Here is an 11,312-nt window from a genome sequence, read left to right as displayed (position 1 = left end):
AAAAAAAAAAAAAAAAAAAAAAAAAAAAAAAAATAGAAAATAAAATATTGAAAGGATAATAAAAGCAAAATCAAGTTCTTTGAATGGACTAATAAATTAGAAAACCTGGATAAGAAATAAGAAATCTTAAGAAGTCAGTATTAAGAAATATACAATACATACAGCAGCAATTAAAGAATTGCAATATAATAAAATGTACTACAACTTCATAGCAAAGTATTTGAACAGCTAGACCAGCGATGCCCAGTAGAACTCCGGCAGTGATGGAAACGTTCTTTGCACTCTTCACTGGTTAGCCACCAGCCATGTGTGTCTGCTGAGTACTTGAGATGTGGCTAGTAAGATTAGGGAACTAGATTGTTTTATTGTAATCCATTTTTATTAATTTAAATTTAAATAGTCTCATGTGGCTAGTGGCTATCATGGGGCCAGCAAAGAGAAAATGATGATTATCACCCAAATTTGGCACAAGAAGGAAAAATCTGAGTACACCAATAATCACACAAAAGATCAAACAATCAAATATCTACTAATTTAAAGGGCAACGCACATAGACTTATCTCTTTTTTACCTGACCTTTGAAGATCAGATAATACCTATTAAGTCATTTCAGGTAATTTAAAAATAAGTAGAAATCTTTCTAATTCATTTTAGAAAGTTGGAAAAATCTTGATACCACAATCAGATAAAGATAATGCAAAAAGCAAAACTGTAAGGCAATTTTGTTAATAAATACTAATGCAAAACTCTAAATATTAGCAAATCAAACAAGTAGCGTATTAAACAAGAAGCTAAGTTTTCTACTAAATTTGTTGGTGTGGTTCAACACTAGGAAATCTGATGACCTAATTTATTTCAGCACTAAATTAAAAGGGAAAAATACATGATTATAGCAATAGATGCTGAAAAATGAATATGCAAACTCATAGAAAATCTAAATTAAGAATAGAATGAAAAGAAATTACTCGAACATAATAAAGGTTACCCCAAATCAGTAGCAAATATTATAAATGGTCAAATAGTACAGCCATTTCTATTGTCATGAAAAAGAAAAAAAAAATCACTACCCATTATTTTTTTTATCACAAAACATGTCTTAATACATTTAAAAAGACCAAGATCATAGAAAATATGTACTCTGACCACAATAATAGAATGAAATTTAGAAAATTCACAAGTGTGTGGGAATTAACAACACTCTCCTAAGTAAACAGTGGGTAAAAAGAAAAGTCACAGGCAAATTAGAGAGTAATTTGAGATAAAAATCAAAGGCAACATATAAAAATTTATAGGATGTTGGGCTCATGCAGTCCTTAGAGGAAAATTTATACCTGTAAACATCTGTATTAAAAATAAGAAAAATCTCAAACCAGTAATGTAAACTTCTACCTTGAGAAAATAGAAAAAGAGCAAACTAAATAAAAAGCAAATATAAGTAGGAAATAACAAAAATTACAACAGAAATATATGAAATAGGTAATTTAAAAAGTAGAGAAAATCAACAAAATAAAAAGATCAAAAATATTTGCAAACCTTTATCTAGACTGACCAAGAAAAAAAGAGAGAAGACCAAAATTACTAAAATCAGAAATAAAGCAGGGACATTATTAATTGTCATTATGGTTTTTTGTTGTGGTAGGATTTAGTTTCTTTCTTTCTTATTTGGATTTTTGTTCTACCAATGGGTTTTGTTCTTCCTTGTGTATTTGTGGTAATGATTATCATTTTTCAGATTCCAGATGCAAGACTGCCTCGAGGATTTGTTGCAGAGCTTGTTGGGTGGTGGTGAACTTCCACAATTTTTGTTGGTCTGGAAATTATACTATTTTTTCCCTCATTTCTGAAGGATAGCCTTGCTAGGTATAGTATACTCGGATGGCAGGTTTTTTTTCCTTTTAGTATTTTGAGCATAACATCCCATTTTCTTCTGGCCTGTGGAGTTTCTATTGAGAAGGCTGCTGTTAGTCTGATGGGGCACCCTTAAAGGTGACTTGTCACTTTTCTCTCACTTCTTTTGAGATTCTCTCTTTGTCTTTGAGCTTTGCCAGTTTGACTATAATGTGTTTTGGAGAGGATCTTTTTGAGTTGAATCATTTGAGTATCTTTGAACTTCCTGGATCTGAAGGTCTGTGTCTCTCCCTATACCTGGAAAGTTTGGGGATATTATTATTATTATTTTTTTTTTTTTGTCTTTTTGTCTTTTTTCCGTGTCCGGCAACGGATCGCAACCCTCAGTGTTGCCCCCGTACCGGACCGGGGACCGGCGACGGGATCGCAAGCCTCGGCGTTGCTCCTGCGCCTCGCTCAGCCAGTGAGCGGGAGCTGGTCTGTACGTGGGATCCGAACCCTCGGACGGGAGCGCCGCCGCGCTTCCCAAGTGGCGCACTATCCAGTGCACCACCGGGCCGGCCCATGGGGGATATTATTTTATTGAATAGTTTTTCCATGCCTTTTTCTTCATCCTCCCCTTCTGGAGCATCCATGATTTGAATGTTTGTGTACTTAAGGTTCGTCTGCTAGTTCTCTTAAATTTTCTTCATTTTTTAAAATTCTTTTTTCCTTTTTTTTTTTTGTCTGCCTGGGCTATTTCAAAAGCACTATCTTCGAGATCAGAAATTCTTTCTTCTGCTTGTTCTAGCCTGCTGATTAAGCTCTCAGTTGTGTTTTTTATTTCATTGAGTGAATATTTTAGTTCCATAAGTTCTGCTAAATTCTTTTTTAAGGTATTAATCTCTTTCTAAATATCCTCCTTCATATCCTGAACTTCTTTTTCTTGTTTCCTTATGTTGTCTGACTGAGTCTTCTCATATCTCAGTGACTTTCCTTAAGATCGTTGCTCAGAATTCCTTTTCAGTCATTTCAAATGTTTCCTGCTCTACAGTCTGGTATTTGAGAATTACTGTATTTTTTTGGTGGTGTCATATTTTCTTGAGTTTCATATTTCTAGTATCTCTATATTGATGTCCAGTCATCTGGTAGAGCAGTTGCTTCTTCTATGACTCTGGTGTGGGCTTTGAGGAGAGAGACATCTTTTTATTTTTCTGGTGTTCACTCGTGATTCTTTTTGTGTCAATGCAGTCGAGTGTCTGGCAGGCTGCCTGCACAGTGGCTGTGGCTATTGCTGTGGCATCAAGCCACTTTTGGGACAGCTGTGGCTGTGGCAGTGGCTGTGGTGGGCCACCTGCATGGAAGTGGTGTATTTTCCATTTTAAGTGATATTTTCCCATTTTAAACTTTCATTTATATTATATTTTATTTAATAGTGAAGTAAAAATTTCACTATTATTTTCACTTTTATTTAAAAAGTGAAAAATGCTTGCTGTATCAAATGAAACAATGTAGTGTAAACACATACAAAGAAAAATCTAATTATCCGCCCTCATCCCATCTCCCTGTTTCCTTTCTACAATGCCACTTCCTGTAGTAACAGATGCCAACAGCCCAGTGTATAGCCTTCCTCACCTGTATTTTTGCTTAAGTTAATATAAATATATACAAGCATTTATGCATACATAATAGTTTTCTTGTTCCTACTGAAAGAAATCATGTTTCACACATTATTTGGTGACTTGCTATTTTCACTAAGCAATATATCAAAGATATCCCTACACCCTACAAGTTTGTGTGTGTATGTGCACACTTCTTCCCCTACCCTAGCCCCCACCAAGTTTCTTTCACACACACACATTTTGGTTAAGTAGATTTATATCAGAAATATTGGGACAAATATTGGGAGGTTTTTTTCTTTTTTTATATTAGTCTAGATGGATTTTGGGTTTTTGTTTTTGTATTTTTACTTGCTGCTCTTGTCTCACTCTCTTTCATATGACAGGCTATTAATATTAGATTCTTCAATTGAATAGGTTTTAATGAATAGTGAGAGGCTGTTATTTTTCAATAAGTCTTATTATATCTTCCTCTTTAAAATATGCAGTTATCGATATTGTAATTTAGGAAATCTAGTAGGGAAAAAAGGAGAAGTGAATTTATGTCATGTTAATATGTTCCCCTTTTTATTCCTTTTATTTCTAGCACATTCATATTCTAGATATATTGATTTATGACTAGTAATTTAATAATTAGAAGGTATGTGAGAAATTCATCTCGAGTCATGTAATAGAGGTTAATCAGAAATAGGAGAGTCAAGGATGCTCAATAAAATGCCTTATTAACCCTGAAAATGATGGTGGAGTCATTTGGCAAGAATAACACAGTACCACTTTATAGATGCACACACCATTTACTGAGAAACAAGTCAGTTCATTGAATTACTACATCTGCCTGTAAAGTCAACTCTGAGAGAGTAACCCATGATGTAGACTATTTTACCATAAATTAAAGCATGGTTTAAAACACACAATACCAGCCTTGACATAAAGCATTTCACTTAAAATTTAAAATATTTATAAAGTTGAACTGTCAGCCACGATTCTTACCAGCAAAATTTGCCTTCAGAAATTATTTCCCGGGCCGGCCTGGTGGTGCACTGGAGAGTGCGCTGCTTGGGAGCATGGCGGCGCTCCCGCCGAGGGTTCGGATCCCATGTGGAGACCGGTTCCCACTCACTGGCTGAGCGCGGTGCGGGCGCAACACCAAGGGTTGCGATCCCGTTGCCGGTCAGTAAAAAAGACAAAAAGGAAAAAAAAAAAAAAAAAAGAAATTATTTCCCTACCTTTTTCCCCATCCTAATTTTCTGCTTGTAATCTACTGTGCATTAAAATTTAACTATGTTAAAATTGTTTCTACAACAAAAGTTAATACCACCTTAGCAAGAGAAAAATAATCTAATATGGATAGAATATAAGAGCCTAATGATAATGTATAATGATACCTTTGTTGTAACTATTTTAGAACTACTAACCTGTTTGCCATATGATTATTATTTGTTTGTGTATTATTTTGGTCTGTTTGAGGGGTTTTATATTTCAGATAGTTGCAGTAGTTGTATAGATATCTTGGTAAGTGAAATATAGCTGAAAAACATTTCTTTTTCCCCTGCCAACCAACACCTTCTTTCAATGTCTGTCACACTGAACCTAGAATAATCACTTTTCTCCCAACCCTTTTAATCACAAAGTCTCAACATGTTGATTACCTTGTTCATAGTTTCTTCTCCATTCGTATCACCAGTACTCTCTTTTTTACTAATATTACCTCATAGCAAGATTACCATCGTAGTCTCCTATCTTGATTTCCTAATTCATCATCTGTACATCATGTATCAAAGTGAAGAATATAATTTCTCTCTCATATAAATTCTGAATTTCTCAAAGGCAGGAACCATGTTTATCTCTACACTTATCTCTATATTTCCATATTTTAAAAATGTGCTCAATACCCAGCAACTGGGGATTGCAGAGTTGGGATGGGGAGGCGTCTTAGATTTAAATTTTACTACCAGGGTAGGAGTGCTATAATTACTTTCTTTTACAAGGATTAGCTTGCAAACTCTTTTGGGTATCATGCACTTGTTTACGAATTATGGGCTTGCTTTGTTATTGTCTTTTCAACCTTCTGAAATGTCTACTGCATATGCTGATGGGGAGGAATCTAAATCTCTGTATGTTCATGCATGAGTACTTGAACCTGTTTTCTCAACTGTTACAGGCAAAAGATTCCCTTTGCAAAAAAGTGTCATGAAGATAATCTAATTTTAATACTGTAAGTAACGACTTTGATGAGTAATTTATGTTAAAAGGAAAAATATTACAAGTGAGTCACTTTTTATTTTGTGGAAGAAAAGGTGGCAGCAAAGGGAGATAATCTTGGCATCCTCATTTTTTATAATAATTGGAACTGAAAATTGCTTTTGGTAGGCCATTTTGAATCCTGTCTTAAAATTAGCAGAATTTTAAAAAAATCAGTATGCAGTTGAAAATAATAGTGTTCATAGGACAAATGGACAGACATGTGGACCTTTCAAGAGCTCCCTTGGAACTTTTAATCAGAAAAAGAATTACTTTTTGATAGATCTAAAAAGAAGAAAAATAAACCAACTGAACAGATGCTTGGCTTCTAAACCGAGGCTCATGGGACCTCTCTCTTATATTGGCCAAATTTTTTCTTCCTGTAGAGCAATCTGTCCATCATAGCAACATTTCAAAGTTTTCACATAACTAAATTTAGTTTATCATGTGGTTTAGTTTATGTTGTTTTTCTAAAAATCCAGAACAAAAATCTTTTGACAGGAAATATGAGATTTGAATAGAGAACATTATAGTACAATAGGCACCAGGACTTAACTATTATTGGAAAATTAAAAGAATGATGGCTATTATACTAATAATTTCTAAGATTAAGGTGCACCTTGACATGAATTATCTGGATAATTGGCTAAATTTTTCTTTTTACTATTTATGCAATTGTAACAGTGACAACAGCTCTTAGTTTTAGAGAAATTCTCTCTTCACATGTAGTCTTGTTTGCAGAAGGGACTAAGATCAGAGGGAGGAAAAGGGCTAGGATGCTCTTTGTACCCAAAGAGGAGCAGAAAGAAAATAGTGAAAAGGCACATCAAATCACTGAAGTAGGTACAGATGTACCAACAGTAATGATGGTTACAAGTCACACATTTGAAGACTAGGCCCAGATTTAATTACTGGTACAGTATTGAACATTTAAGACTCTCGGTCCACTTACAAGTGGAACAGTCTTTTATTTTTTTTCCCCTCCTTTAAAAGAAATAATCTGTACTTTTAGGAATGGATATTGCTCAGATGGCTTACAGGCACCTTCTTTATTTTTAAACTTTTCCTTTCTTTCTTTTTTTTAACTGAAAGTGTGAAGGGACGAAGTTTGCCAGGTCATAAAGGTAATTTCAGGAGAGATGTAGATTCACAGAATGTTATAAAATAAGCAGTAAGGTATTTATGGTCCTCAGCTTTCCTTTCATTCCCTCACCCCTCATTCCTAGGAATGCCACCTCTACATACCTCAGGCCCCATGCCTTCCTACGCCTTCTTTGATCTACCTTTTAAAAAGTACTTTCTGATTCCACATTCACATTAAATATAAATAACTTATAACAGGGGCCAAAGCCTTAGGTTAAAGTTCTACTGAGTAGAACTTTATGCTCCAACTATTAAATGGAGCAGGGCTTAAAAGACATACAGGTGGCCAGGTTAGCTCAGTTGCTTAGAGCATGATGTTGCAACACAAAAGTCAAGGGTTTGGATCCCTATACTGGCCAGCCACAAATCAATCAATCAATCAATCAATAATAAAAGACATGGAGTCAGATGTGAGAGCTAGGAGTATTGGACTGTTTGTTATAGCTTCTTCCTCTGTTTCCATGTACGACTAGAAGCTGAAACCATTATAGTGACACCACACCGCTAAAACCATTTCATACATGACCATGATATTTGTCTTCAAAGCAAATAATATCTATGGCCAATACAATCAGAAGTTTTACGATTCATTTGAAATGGTACAAAGGTCACAGGTTGAAAAATGGCAAATTAAATCTTACGTAATTAAGTAGTCTTAAGAAACAAGATCAGCACCAGCACTTCAGCCTTTGAAGACTTCCTCTCTCAACAGAAAATATCTGGGCTGATTTCGAAGTGTGTTTCTGTTACACAGCAATGGCTCTCTTCCAAATGGAAGGAAGCCCTGAAGTCAAAATGTGACTTATTAACAAGGGAAAGACAGCAAGACCAGTGAAACTAGGGAAAAGGCAGTTGACACAAAGGAAGAAAGAAAAGCGAGTCATAATAAAGGAATTTTGTTTTCAGGGCAGGAAGAATCATAACACACTAGGACTGACAGGGTCAGTCAAAAACATGTGGAAAATATGCCACTTGTCAGGCCACTTTTGGCAGTTGAACTGTAGCTGTGGGGTTTGGGTCACTTTGAGTCCTCCTGAACACTGGGACTTACAAACAGGAAGAAAAGGAAGCATTTGAGTTAGGTTCCAAAAAAGGACGACAATGTGTATGTCCTGACTGTGTTTGGTTATCTCTAAATGAAAATAAAACTGGTGCCACCTGGAACATCACCAGGATAAGGTGATGATCTGGAGATGGATTTATTCCACTTTCCATTCTCTTGTAATTCTTGTGGGAAAGAAAAGCTGTTAGTGCACAATTATATCGTTAAAACAAAAGCAGAGAGACCCTGAGGACATGCACAGTACCTAACAGATTGAGAAAAAGTATGCATCAAAGCACATTAAAGTCTGTGGAGAAAGTACAATTTGTGAGATAAAAATTAAGCCGCAGAGTTGGCGCATCGTTCAGTTCAGCTCAGTTCAACCAGTTAATCACATTCTTGCACAGATCCAGTCAATCGCACAAGAGCTTAAATGCATGGGTACAAGCCAACATCTCTCTAATGACTACGTAATGAAGGTGTATGTAATTGGGGGCATGGGTCCTCACTGGAAAAATGTATTTCTTAGTTTGAGTTACTTGAATTCGTCCAGTTTCTCCAAATAGCTGAGACCTCCTAGGACTTCAGGATACAGAGAGGAAAATTTGTTTCAAGGAATGTTCGGAAATGTAACTAATAATAATTATAGCTTATTATTTGTGTTATGTGCCAGATACTGGGTTAAGTCTGTCATGTGCATGCAATTCTCATGAAACCCTATAGGATAGATCCTAAAAATCCACAATTACTGACCAAAATCCATAGGGGAAAATGAGTTCCAGAATTCCAAATATTTTGGCTTTTAGAAAGGCAAATGACATGTATACCATATATTTTGTAAGCACACTAGAAGAGTTTGGAACAGGGCACTGTGATGAGATGATAATTTCCAAATTAAAATATAAAACTATTTACACTAAAGTGAGATAAATGAAGATGGCAAACAGGTCATGTTTTGCCACCGAATGAAATTATTCCAAATTAAAAACATTTTTTGGATTTTGAAAGTATAAAGATTTTGCATCCAGTTTACCCTATTATTAATGTCTAATCAGTATGGTACACTGTCATAATTAATGAGCCAACATTGGTATAGTATTAGTAACTAAAGTTTAGACATTATTCAGATTTTCTTAGTTTTTGCTTAACCTTTTTTTTTTTTTTCTTTTCTTTTCTTTTCCTTTCCAGGATTTTCCGTTGCATTTCACTGTCATGTCTCTGTAGGCTCCTCTTAGATGCAACAGTTCCTCACACTTTTCTTGTCTTTGATGACATTGTGTTTTAGAGAATACTGGTCAGGTAGCTTGTAGATTGTCCCTCAGTTGGGATTTGTCTGATGTATTCCTCAGGATTGGATATTCTTCATCACCTGCCTGATGTAGTGTTTATCATGTTTCTATACCATGATCAACATAGTTATGCATCCCACTTCCCTTTCTATACTGTACTATTTGGAAGGAAGCCACTATACCCACTTCCCATGTAAGGAGTGGGGAATTATATTCCACTTCATTGAGGGTGGAGTATCTACATTAATTATTTGGAATATTTCTGCACAGGAGATTCATCTGTCCTCTTCCATTTGTTGTTTTTTTTTTTTCAATTGCTTATGTAAACATAGAAATTTATTTATACTTTGGGTTATAATCTAATATCATTTTATTTATTTTGTTGTTCAAATAATTTCAATTTTGGTCATGGGAAGTTCTGACAATTGGCTCATCTTGTATATCCCTTGCCTCAGCCCTAGAATCAGTCATTTCTCCAATGTGTGTGGTTTCTTCTTATTGAAGAATGGTATTAAAAACCAAGATCCAGGTGTTAGGTGTGCTCACTGATAGAGTAAGGAAATATATATGTACACTAACCCATGTATATATACATATCTATAAATATTTCTATATATAACTACTATAGTTCGAATGTTTGTGACCCCTCAAAATCAATATTTTGTAACATAATCACCACTGTACTGATATTGGTGGGGAGAGTCTTTTGGGAAGTAATTAGAGCATGAGAGCAAAGGCCTCATGAATGGGATTAGTGCTCTTATTAAACAGGCCCCAAAGAACTGCCTTGTTTGTTCTGCCATGAGAGGATGCAGCAGAAAGATGCCTTCGGTAAACCAGGAAGTGGACCCTCACCAGACACCAAACCTGCTGGTGCCTTGATCTTGGACTTCCCAGGCTCCAGAATTGTGAGAAATAAATTTCTGTTGTTTATAACCTACCCACTTTGTAGTATTTTGTTACAACAGTATGAACTCACTAAGAAAGTAACCATTTGTATCTATGTTAATAAAAATGAGTTCATACTGATGTCTCCAACTCTAATCTGTTACTACATGGATCATTTTAGCCTTTTCACACTTGTATGCCTGTAAAGTCCCATTTCTACAGCGAGAAACCTGACTTCCACCACACACCATCCATTTACTTATTTGTTCAATTCCAGCATATACATATACAGTGCTTTCAGAATTGTTACTATGTACCCTCACAGAAAATAACTTTATCAGTTATAATCCAGTGCTTGTGTACAGTTCCTTCTGCCTTTAGTCACACTCTCCACTCATTTCCAAGGTTACTTAAGGAAACATCTTACCCTCCATTCAGTGAGGGTATGCCACTGAATGACATACACTTATAATACATTTGTAGTACACTTATGTTTTTGTCACATTTTTCATTCTATCTTGGGTTTCCCCAACCTTCTGAATGATTTTTTTTCTTTTTTCTTTTCTTTTAATCTGTCTTACTGAAATTCTGATTTTATTGTGTATATGAAAAGCCATTGAAATCAGCATTGGAAAAAATGTCCAGAAACATCAGTATAAAACTTATGTAAAAGGCAATGACACATCATTCCTAGTTCAGAGAGTAATATAATTCACTTAATTGAAGCAGCTGAAGGTACATGTTTTAACGTCTTTGATAAAATTCGTATTTTGAGTGCATCAATGTACACTCATTCAACAGCAGCACTAAAATAATAACCAGAAACATCAGTATAAAACTTATGTAAAAGACAAGGATCCATCATTCCTAGCTCAGAATTTAACATAATTTACTTAAATGAAGTATATGAAATTCAATTTTTATGTACTTTGCTAAAATTCTGCTTTAAAGTGCATATATAAAAACTCAGTGAAAAGCAGTATTAAAGAAATGATACAAAAACATCTATAAAACTTATGAAAAGAAAAATGAAAAATGACACATCACGTCTAGTATATAATTTAGTTAAATTCACTGAAATGAAGCAGCTGAAAGTACATCTCTCATCCTCATTGCTGAAATTGTTATCTTATTTTATTTTATTTTTTAAAGATAATTTATTATGCATGTATATGGGGTACAAAGGTGACTTTCAATAGTTGTGTACTATGTGTGATGGTCAGATCAGGGTAGTTATTCATTATTATAATATGTTATCATTCT

This window comes from Galeopterus variegatus, unplaced genomic scaffold, assembly GCF_000696425.1.
Source record: "Galeopterus variegatus unplaced genomic scaffold, G_variegatus-3.0.2 Scaffold61, whole genome shotgun sequence".
Classification (NCBI taxonomy): Eukaryota; Metazoa; Chordata; class Mammalia; order Dermoptera; family Cynocephalidae; genus Galeopterus; species Galeopterus variegatus.
Note: the sequence above shows the minus strand (reverse complement) of the source record.